We start from the raw sequence: 12,064 nt of genomic DNA, 5'->3' as shown, positions 1-12,064 counted from the left end.
TCCACAGAGGGATCCACTTTCTTAAACTTTATGTTTAGCATTTCTTTCCTTTTCTTCATAGTTCTGCAACAGATGTACAAATTTCTAAGTCATTTGACTTAGTTTTGCATTCCTTTGAATTTTGTAAAAATAATATTATGGTGTATTAATTCTCCAGCAATTGGCTTTTCTATTCAATGTTATATTTCTGATCGTACTCTCCATTAAAATGCATAGCATTGTTTTCTCTGCTGTATAGTATTCCAGCATGTGAATATACTATTCTGTAATGGTTGTTTGTATTGTTTCCAGACTTTTTGCTATTAAACAATACCACTATGGACATTGTTGAGTACATCTCCTGGTGTAAGTACTTCTCCAAGGGAACCCATTTTTCACTGTTGTTTCTTAGTGTCTCGCACACTGCCTCACATTATAGGCATTCAATGAAATATTGAATGAGTGAATGAGTAACCATGTTGTTCAAGTTTTCCTTATTCTTGCATATTTTCTTTTCTGATCTATTTATTGCCCAGAGAAATATGTTAAAATATCCTACTATGCTGGGGATTTTACAGTTCTGTTCATTTTTGTTTTATATACCTCCGAGCTATATTATTAACTATAAATGGATTAGAAATATGCCCTCCTAGTGAACTAAAACCTTTATTATTATATAAGAACTCTCAATCTCTAGAAATACTTTCTTGATCACAGCGTATTTTGTTTGACATTAGTGTTATTAAATCAGTTTTCTTTTGTAACTATTTGCCTGTTATAGCTTTTACTATTATTTATTTTCAAACTTCTGCTGTCCTCTTCTTTTTCTTTGTAATAGTATATATTGGGGTTTTTTCTCTAGTCTGGTAATCTATGTCTTTTAAACAGTTTAGTCTATTAACATTTACTGTGATTACAAATGTATTTGGATTTATATCTATCATCTTATTTTTTCCTTGCTATTAATCCCTTTTCTCCTGTGTGCATAATTATGTGTGTGTGTGTCTTCTCTTTTGGGGCCTCGTTTCCAATTCATCAAAATTATAGCTTGTTTACTCTCAAAGTTTGCAAAAGGCATTTAGGCACCAACCCCACCTGAGGACCAACCCATGTCCACAGATTCACAGAGGATATATTTTCCCCTTCTCCCAGAATCAACGTTAGGCTGAAACAGACAAGTGTTCTTGCATTTTGCCTCTGCAGGAGAGATTTTCTTGGCTTACTTTTTACTAAGAGTATAGCCCTTTGTGTGTCATATCTTCATATGGAGTGGAGAAAACATACCACGCCAACTCTCCCCAGGCTTGATGCCTTGTCTGCCTCCATGTCTGTGGCTACAGATGCCTCTGGACAGCCAGTAACATCAGCACTTATTCATTCCCACTCTCACTTCATCCCTGGTCTCTGAAAACTTTCTTCATCTTTTTACAGGGCCATCCATGCATTTAAAATTATGTCTCTTACATTTCATCTATCATTTTAGTTCTGTGGTAATAGAAGGGTTTCTGATTTTTTAATCTCCCATTTTACCAGAACAGAAATCTCTTTTTCTAACTCCTTTAAAGATGATAAATTGTCACATACAACATATGGCAAGCAAACTACCTTTTTAAAAAAGGAATAAGAGGTCAGATATTATTCAAACTAATGTATCTTGGGGATAATATTGCTCCAGGGATTCACCAGTAAACACTTAGAAGAAAATAGCATCATCCAGAAATGATTCCACAAAGGTACATTCCTAGGAGAATTTTCTTCTTGGAACAGCAACAAAGACTTGCAGCAAAATATTAGGGAGAGATTTCTCTATACCTCATTTGTAATTAATAAAAGCACTCCATTGAAGATCAACGTATTGTTAACAATGGTTACACAAGATTAAAGTTTCATGAAGATCATTGTTTACAAAGCATTTTTATTATGCTTATCTTGCACTCCTTTTGACAGATGTTCCGAAAGACCCCTGGATTAGGAGCTATGGGTAGGAGTGCTATGGCACCTTGCACGGAGTCAGAAGACCCAGCACTAACCACAAGCTTCAAAAAAGCTTCAAACCAAAGCTTTTTTGAAGAAGGCTTTTGGCAAGCCACCTAAAATCCAAAAACCTCTGCTTTCTCTCTTTCTTCGTTTAGCTTCATTATACCGAAATCTATTAAGACACTGGGGTTCCTTCCAGTCACTGCCTTTTGCTAAACTCAGAGTTCCTACAGTCCTCACCTTCCAGTAAGCACATTTTACCATATATTCAACCCAAGTCCATCAAAGTTTATATATAGTACCCTCCCTTCTCTATTAATAGCCCATCTCCCAGGCTCTTAAAGCAGAAGCAGATTATGAGAAGACAGTCAAACAGTGAACGACGTGAAACTCTCTCATTCCCCTCATGTCCCCACCCAATGTAGAATCTCTCAAACAACAAACTCTCCAGTCTCAGGACATCGCTAGCAGGAACAGTGGCTTTGTTGGATGAAACTCTAGCTCTAAGCAGACTGATCCTAGGCACTAAGAAGACTGATCCTAGGCACCTGGCCATCAATGGCCCCCAATGTTGTTCTTTTTAAGCAGGACAAATATAGGAAAGCAGAGTTTGGGTCCCATTGTTATTTCTAGGATTGCCAAGAATAACCCATTGTCATGCTCCATAGTCCATATTGTGTGAGATTTTTATTATTTCAGTGCTCTGATTCTTGACATTAAAAATAAGAGACATTGATTTGTCTTTCCTTATATAAAATCGGCAGTTCTTCTGGATCTTCCCCACACAGTACCTCAGAACATTTTTGGCCTTTTCTCTGACATCCTGACATTGTAACCACAGAACCACTTCAATGTGCTTTAACTTTGTCGGTAACAAAATGAAGAGCTGTTTCTCAGTGCAGTGGACTCCCAGGTTGCAGGTCACATAACCTGAGCTTACCCAGATGAACCAGCATGCCCAATTTGTGATCCCAGAGCCAGCCAGAATAACAAAGTCAACCACAGGTGGAATCTAAGTGCTTGGATTGAGAAACAGGAACCAAATTAAGAATCACGGGGTGCTCTGTTTTGTCACAGTAGAGACCTAAAAGCCAAGGACTCAGCATCACGTCTTTGCATAAACCAATTTAGATCATGCTTCATTGCATTTGCCTATCTCTCTCATTGCTACTCTTTGCTTTTAAAATCTGTCCCTAGACTGCAGCTCAGGGAGACAGAGTTGAACGTTGCCTCCTGTCTCCTTGCTGGTTGACTTGAATAAAGCTTTTTCCTCTCTCAAAAGCTGATCCCATAGTATTGGCTTCTATGCACATGGATAGCAAGCCCATTGCTCAGTAACAACATGACCCAGAACATTCCAAGGCATGAATTTTTTTTTTTTTTTTTTTTTTTTTTTGAGAGGGAGTCTCGCTCTGTCGCCCAGGCTGGAGTGCAGTGGCCGGATCTCAGCTCACTGCAAGCTCTGCCTCCCGGGTTTACGCCATTCTCCTGCCTCAGCCTCCCGAGTAGCTGGGACTACAGGTGCCTGCCACCTCACCCGGCTATTTTTTTGTATTTTTTAGTAGAGACGGGGTTTCACCAGGTTAGCCAGGATGGTCTCGATCTCCTGACCTCGTGATCCGCCCGTCTCGGCCTCCCAAAGTGCTAGGATTACAGGCTTGAGCCACCGCGCCCGGCCTCCAAGGCATGATTATAATCACCAAATATTTCAACATTGATATTCAGTATTTATTCACTCTCAAAACATGTCACAGTTCCAGTTTCAATCAGAGCACAAGTATTGCAAAAAAAAGTAAGGCACATAGAAAACGTGAGCAAACCAAGATCATTTACATATATAAGAAAGCTTAGGCTCAAAGCAGGTGCTTACTCCAGGTCACACATCCCCAGCGTTTCAGGACCAGGACACAAACTCAGGCCATCTGTACCCAAATCCACTGACTTTGCCACTAGTCCATACTAGCTCACATTGGGTAGCTCAGTTCTTCAGAATAACTCCACTTTATGGGGAAGACTGATAATATGAAAAAGTCAAAGCTTTACCATGATGCCACAGCTGGGGTGAGCATCAAGTTTATCAAAACAGTGGAGAGAATGAGGGAAAGAGAAAGGGGAAAGGGAGTCTCCTTGTGAAGTGATTCTTGCTTCTGATTCATATTCCTTATGGAGTTTTTCACCTTTTAGATCTCCTATTAATCTGAATTAGAGTTCTGTACCACCCTGTCCTGGTCCCACACACAAACACACACTTGAATAGTCTAAGGGCAATGTGTTCTAAGAAGGCCAGAGAAGTCACTCTAGATAGGGATGTTCCATCCCAATGGATGCAGCTCTCTGTCCTGAAGTGCCTGGGGGAGAAACATAAGTCACCAGTTTGGGACTCCCTCCAGATAAACCCACAACCCAGATGAGAAGAGGCCAGATAAACAAGGCTGCCCGGTGCTCGGCCTCCTCTCTGGGCAAGGTGGCCTAGGGTCAGAGGGCAAAACATGCACCTGTCCCCAGAGCTAGTCTGTTTTGTTTTTGTTTTTGTTTTTTAATCATTTAGGCAATGGCTTATCAACAATCTGGCTCCTTTTAATTAGACACAGCTATGGACCAGGGGCCAGGAATTCAACTCTCAGCCCCACCCTACCACTATGGTGTGACTCACCTGGCCACAGTGCCTTTTCCTCTTGCCTTCCCCACGGCCTCTCTCATAGGAGACAGCAAGTCTGCCTATTGGCCTTCCTCAGAGAGCTGCAATCAGGCATCTGATAAAAATAACAGCAACACCCCCTTTCTCTGCAGAATCACCATGGCAGCTGGGACCCTGTACTCATGTCCTGAAAATGTGAGGGCTTTCAAGGTGTCCATTGCTGTTCAGTACAGCGGGGCTCAGGTCCACGTGCTCTCCGCACCACCCTACCCCACTTTGGCCAAACCAACAATACTCCTGAATTTCTCTGCAAATTTCTTGCCAGGAAGTTTCCAGCATTTGAGGGTGATGATGGATTCTGTGTGTTTGAAAGCAATGCCATTGCCTACATGAGGAGCTGCAGGGAAGTACTCCAGAGGCAGTAGCCCAAGTGGTGCAGTGGGTGAGCTTTGCTGACAGCGATACAGTGCCAGTACCTGGGTGTTCCTCACCGTGGGCATCATGCAGCATAACAAAAAGGCCACCAAGAGTGCAAAGAAGGAGGTGAGGTGAATTCTGGGGCTGCTGCATGCTCACTTGAAGATGAGGACTTCTCTGGTGGGTGAACAAGTGCCACTGGCTGATATCACAGTTGTTTGCATATTGTTGTAGTTCTATAAGCAGGTCCTGGAAGCTTCTTTCCACCAGGCCTTCCCCAATGCCAACCGCTGGTTCCTCACCTGCATTAACCAGCCCCAATTCCAGGTTGTTTGGGGTAAGTGAATCTGTGTGAGAACATGGCCCAGTTTGATGTTTAAAAGTTTGCCGAGAGCCACCCTAAACAGGACACCACATGGAAAGGGAAGGGCTCACAGGAAGGGAAGCAGAAGCCCCAGGCTGAGCAGAAAGAGGAGGAAAAGGCAGCTGCCCCTGCTCCTGAGGAGGAGATGGATGAACGTGAGCAGGTGCTGGCTGCTGAGCCCAAGGCCAAGGACCCCTTTGCTCACCATCCAAGAGTACCTTTGTGTTGGATAAATTTCAGTGCAGGTACTCTAAGAAGGACACACTCTCTGGGGTGCTGCCATATTTTTGGGAGCAGTTCGATAAGGATGGGTGGTTCCTGTAGTTCTCAGAGTATCACTTCCTTGAAGAACTCACCCAGATCTTCATGAGTTGCAATCTCATCACTGGAATATTCCAGGGACTGGCCAAGCTGAGGAAGAATGTTTTTGTCCGTGTCTTCTTTGGAACCAACAATAGCAGCTCCGAGTCTGGGTCTTCTAGGGCCAGAAGCTTCCCTTTTCACTGGGTCCAGATTGGCGGTGGGACTACAAGTCATATACATGATGTAAAACTGGATCCTGGCAGCAAGGAGACCCAGGCACTGGTTCAAGAGTATTTTTGCTGGGAGGGGGCCTTCAAGAGTGTGGGTCAAGCCTTTGGTCAGGGCAAGATCATCAAGTAAGCATCTCTTGCCATTGCCTAGCTGCCTGCACCTGCCCTTCAAGGAGATGGGGGTCATTAAATGAAACTGAACACTGAAAAAAGAACAACAGCAAACATTAATTAGCATTTACAAATACCTACTATGTACCATATTCTTCACATATATGATTTTTATCTGCCAACAACTCTGTGAGGTAGTGATTATTTTCATTGTCCAGATAAGAAAACTAAGGCTCAAGGAATTAGACAACTTGCCTTAGGTCAGCAACTGGTAAGAAGTAAGACTTCAACTGGAAGCCAGGTAATATCTGGCTGTAAAACTGTGCTAGTTGCGCTATGCCATGGTGCACTCACTGTTGCTCTCACCTTCATCACAGGGAAGAGCAGTGGCCCTGTTGGAAGAATGATTACACTTTTTCCTTTCTTTTCTTTTTTTTACCCATTCACTGCACCACCTCTCTCCAGAGGACTTTTAATGTTGGAATCTGGGGATTCAGACCCAATATATTAGTCTGTCTTCACACAGCTATAAAGAAATACCCATGACTGGGTAATTTATAAAGGAAAGAGATTTAATTGACTCACAGTTCCACATGGCTAGGGAGACCTCAGAAAACTTACAGTCATAGCAGAAGATGAAGGAGAAGCAACTACCTTCTTTACAAGGCAGCAGGAGAGAAAAGAATGAGGGAGGAACTTCCAAACCCTTATAAAAGCACCAGATCCCCTAAGAACTCACTCACTCACTATCAAGAGAACAGCATGGGGGATACCACCCACACGATCCAATCACCTCCCTCCCTTGACATGTGGGAATTACAATTTGAGATGAGATGTGGGTGGACACACAGAGCCAAATCATATCATCCAAATTTGGGGAGTCATGCCCATCAGTCCCTCATTAATTTCACTGTGAGTTTGGGAGACCATGTGACTATTTTTCAGGTGATCCTCCCATTCTTTTAAGAAGCACAGATTGTACAGAATAATCCGTACATCAAATCCTTGTGACATAAAATTTACCTATATAGCAAACCTGTGCATGTATCCTCAAATCTAAAATAAAAGTTAAGAAATAATAAGAAATAAAATTCATAGTCATCATCATATCATTAATTAAAATTTACCAAGTATGCTTAAATCCATGAAGTCATAATGATTTTTAGTGAGACATTGAGAAAATGTGCACTTTGGATAGTCAATAATATTAAGGAATCTCCAGTTTATACACAAAGATGAAAAAAGAAGACTAAGGAATCTAAGAGTAATAACGGTAATTGAGATGTTTCTAAAAGAGTCCTTATATTTCAGAGATATATACAGTCAATGCTCATTATTTATGACTCCGTATTTGCAAATGTACCTACTTGCTAAAATTTATTTGTCACCTCACAATCAATATTCCCAGTTTTTCATGTCATTTATGGACATGCACAAAACAGCAAAATATTTGAGTTGCCCAATGTGCGTGTTCCCAGCCCAGAATGAACAAGGGGAGAGCTCTGCCTTCTTTCTTCAGCTCACATCAGTGTAAACAAGTGTCCTTTTTGTGGTGTATTTAATGCCATATGTTTCCATCTTTGTGCTTTTTGTTGGTAATTTTGCTGTTTAAAACAGCCACTGGCGAGGACCTGTGATCCCAGCACTTTGGGAGGCCGAGGTGGGTGGATCACCTGAAGTCAGGAGTTCGAGACCAGTCTGGCCAACTTGACGAAACCCTGTCTCTACTAAAAATACAAAAAAAAAAAAATTAGCCAGGTATGGTGGTAGGCATCTGTAATCCCAGCTACTCAGAAGGCCGAGGCAGGAGAATCACTTGAACCCAGGAGGCAGAGTTTGCAGTGAGCCGAGATCGCACCATTGCACTTCAGCCTGGGCAACAGAGCGAGACTTCATCTAAAGGGGAAAAAAAAAAAAAAATGAAAAACAAACAGCCCCCAAGCATAGTGTTGAAGTGCTGTCTCATGTTCCTAAGAGCAAGGAGGCTGTGATGTGCCTTCTGTGTATTAGAGAGGCTTTTTTCAGGTATGAGTTATAGTCCTGTTGGCTGTGAGTTCATTGTTGACAAATAAACAATATATACTAAATAAGTTGTCTTTAAACAAAAACACACATAAAGCAAGGTCATGTATTGATTGATTAGTGAAAATGTGACCAGAGGCTCACAAGAATCTAATCCTGTATTTCCCCTAATTCAGTGTATGCAGTGACTTTATAAAGCATAACTACCCCCAAATAACAAGAATAGACTTGGCTAAAATAGTTATAAAATACATGGCGAGGAGTGGCGGAGGGGAATACTATGTAAAGTGAATAAAATATTTTTGCTGGCCTGGATCTGGCCCTCAGAACCTGAATTTTTTGTCTCTGGTCTACTTCATTCTCCTTAACTACTACTTTACAGCACTGCATCTCTTCCAATTTTTTTTCAATCATTTCCCTATTGATAGACATTTAGATTCTTTCCAGGTTTTCACTATTATGATCAGTGCTGAGTGCACATCTGCACATGAGCAAAAGTTTCTCTTGAGAAGACATGGAGAAGTGTAATTGCTGAATCACAGGGTACGCACATTTTACATTTTAATAGACACTGCCAACTTGCCTTCAAAGTGGCTGTGCCAATTAAATACTCCCACCAGCAGTGTGTGCGAGTCTGGATTTCCCACTCTCTTGCCAACACTTAATTCCACAAATATTTTTGGAATCTGAATCCTCTGTGTGAGAGACACTAATGAGGTTCTGGGGGTGGAGAGGAGGCTAACCAGGATATAAGCTACATGAGACATGGCATTGCAGACCCAAAGACAAGATACTCAGACGCTCCAGAGATTTCCCAAAGACTCACAGAACAGTATGGTGGAAATAAAAAGCAAGCAATAAACTTTCAAGTTTTATCCAGTGGCCCACTTACCTCAAACAATAAGCCATAAAAATTAACTAATTCACTTTAGACTGCTAAATGTGCTAAGATATGACTGTTAGGTTTAGCTGAAGACTGTGATAAAGGCAAATCCCTTTAATTTTCAAAATAAGTCACATTTTTCCTTATTATACATGGATATGTATTTGCCTGTGTATTTCCAAAACAAGGCTTAAAACATGCATGCCATTTAACTAAGCCATTCTTTTCTGTATATACCCTAGATAAATTATTTGAAAAATTTGTAAAAGCTTAAGTGCAACGATGTTCATTCATAGCATTGTTTACTATCCTCAAAAATATGAACTGCCCACCAATCCAAAAAGAGGGAATTAAATAGTTAAATGTATCAAATAAATATAAATAGTTAATTCAATAAAGTGTTAAATAAGTTGAACTATTACAACCATCATGGAATGATTTATTCATTGTCATGGAAAGACATTTAGAAAGTAGTATTGTTTTAAAAAAGAACTATTAATGTGTATGCAATTTTTTTATTCACTCACCAAATACATACTGAGCACTCATAATGTGTCAGGCACTGGACTGGGCTCAGGGGACAAAATCATAACACCTGCAGGCAAAGTCCTGCCTTCAGGGAGGTAATCTGTATTTTTTTCTTTTTGCTTGCTTTGTGGACTACACAGACAGGCTTCTCCAGCTGGGATATGAGCAAATTACTTTTTTTAAAATTAAGCTCTTTGTGATTTCACAAGTGCTGATGGAGTGCTTCTAATTCTTACACCATGTACGACTGTAAGCTCTATTTGGTTAAAGTGTCTCCTTTCTAACATCGTAGTACTTAGACTAGTGGGAAGAGGGTTTATTTCATTCACAGAACCAGCAGAGCAGACTTCCCTCTCCCAGTACCATTCTCTGAGGGAAGACATCTAGAAGAGTGACAATACCATGGCTGAGGGGTCAAACAGTCCAGGCTCAGAGCCTTCTTCGGCACCTGACTTAACATCATCCAGCTGCGGTGTGGCCACCTATAAAATGAACACTATAGATTTCATGTCAAATGAAGTCACAACCATACAGTGCTAAGACAATGACTGGCATACAACTAGGAACTCTCTACATACTAGTTTTTCTCTCACCTTCTGCTTTTCTTTTCAAAGGTTGGTCTCTTCTACAGAAATCATTCATATGAATAGAAGTAAGACACAGGACTTCAGCTGGGATATTTGTTTTCTATTTGTTTCATAACATTGAAAAAAGGAGTGGTCTGGCTTACACACAGATTCTTTGAATATGTTTACCAATATTGTCTGATAGTTAGCAAGTGATCAGATTCTTCACAATTAGACATCAGCACACACATACAGACATGTGTCTGTCTTTATCTACTTCCAAAACACAGGCCCTTCTTCCCTGCTTCTGATTTCTCTCCATTGTATGCCACTAGAGTGTGTGGGAAAAGTGGAATGGGAGGGTACAGAGGAGGACCTGAAAGGGATCCATAGTCACATGAATCAGGATTGACCAATTAGAGTGTAATGGTAAATACTGAGAGTCAACTTGATTGGATTGAAGTATGCAAAGTATCTATCCTGGGTGTGCCTGTGAGGGTGTTGCCAAAGGAGATTAACATTTGAGTAAGCGGGCTGGGAAAGGCAGACCCAATCTTAATCTAGGTGGGCACCATCTAATCAGCTCCCAGCTTGGCTAGAATATAAAGCAGGCAGAAAAACGTGAAAAGACAAGACTGGGCTAGTCCTCCAGCCTACATCTTTTTCCCTGGCTGGATGCTTCCTGCCCTTGAACATCAGACTGCAAGTTCTTCAATTTTGGAACTCGACCTGGCTCTCCTTGCTCTTCAGCTTGCAGACAGCCTATTGTGGGACCTTGTGATCATAAGAGTTAACACTTAATAAACTCAAAGTTATATAGATATAGATATAGATATAGATATAGATATAGATATCCTATTAGTTCTGTCCCTCTAGAAAACCCTGCCTAGTACTCAGAGTATTCCATCCACCTGGCCTCGGTGATAGGCTCAGAGGTGTGCAAGTCAGTCCAGTGGTTTGCAATTTTAAGATATCCTAGGACAAAAACAAGTTCTCCTCTTTCTGCTAGGGTAGTTTAGTTTGAAGACTATAAGCCTGGAACTGCTGAGATCCACTGTGTTGACAGAGTCCGTCTGAGAAGAAAGCACAACCAAGTGATGGGAAGATCTGATCATCCTAATGATATTGCTTGAGTCCTCTGTGTCCAGTCCTACCTGAAGCCAAAGCTATGCCTGGACTCCAATTATATGTACTTTGTGCTCACTCTCTCTCTCTCTCTCTCTCTCTCTCTCTCTCTCTCACTCTTTCTCCCTCTCTCTCTCTCAGTTGAGCCCCTGCTCCACCACAGAGGAAGATCCTGAAATAAGGATTGATAGGCAAAGAGTTTATTTGAGAAATAATACTGGAAAACACCAGTGAGGTAATGAGAAAGTGAGGGCAAGAGAAGGCAGCCAGTAAAGGGTGCGTCATTGAGCAAGTAACTGCTAAAAAGCAACTTGGGGCCAGGCGCAGTGGCTCACGCCTGTAATCCCAGCACGTTGGGAGGCCGAGGCAGATGATTATTTGAGGCCAGGAGTTCGAGACCAGCCTGGCCAACATGGTGAAACACTGTCTCTTCTAAAATTACAAAGATTAGCTGGTCATGGTGGCAGGGACCTGTAATCCCAGCTACTTGGGAGGCTGAGGCAGGGGAATTGCTTGAACCCAGCAGACGGAGGTTGCAGTGAGCTGAGATAGCACCACTGTGCTCCAGCCTGGGTGACAGACCGAGACTCTGTCTCTAAATAAATAAATATTAATTAATTAATTAATTAATTAGTAAAAGGCAACTTGGGTTCAGTCCCTCTCGGGAACTTTGGGAGACCTTGTGGAGAACACATTTCAGAGCCATGCCATCCAAGAGGCAAAGGAGCTGGGGTATTCATCCCCCTCTCCTACCTATCCGTATGTCAGACTCTTCCCAGGGCTTACTGGTACCCTTCATTTTGGGGCCCACTGTAAGAATGGACAAAGCAGACTCCTCAGGCAGAGTTGCAGGGGCTGGCAGTCAGCAGCCAAACTGGTGTGCACAGCATCAAGGAGAAATGGATGGGATATGCTTGCTTT

The 12,064-nt window shown here is 41.8% G+C and overlaps 1 pseudogene; it reads left to right on the top strand.

The window, feature by feature from the left end:
• The first annotated feature begins 4,423 nt into the window (after positions 1–4,423).
• On the top strand, positions 4,424–6,147 carry LOC106996952 (elongation factor 1-gamma pseudogene; annotated as a pseudogene).
• The last annotated feature ends 5,917 nt before the right edge of the window (positions 6,148–12,064 follow it).

Source organism: Macaca mulatta, chromosome 2 (assembly GCF_049350105.2).
Source record: "Macaca mulatta isolate MMU2019108-1 chromosome 2, T2T-MMU8v2.0, whole genome shotgun sequence".
Lineage (NCBI taxonomy): Eukaryota > Metazoa > Chordata > Mammalia > Primates > Cercopithecidae > Macaca > Macaca mulatta.
Note: the sequence above shows the minus strand (reverse complement) of the source record. Positions and strands in the feature narration are given on the sequence as shown.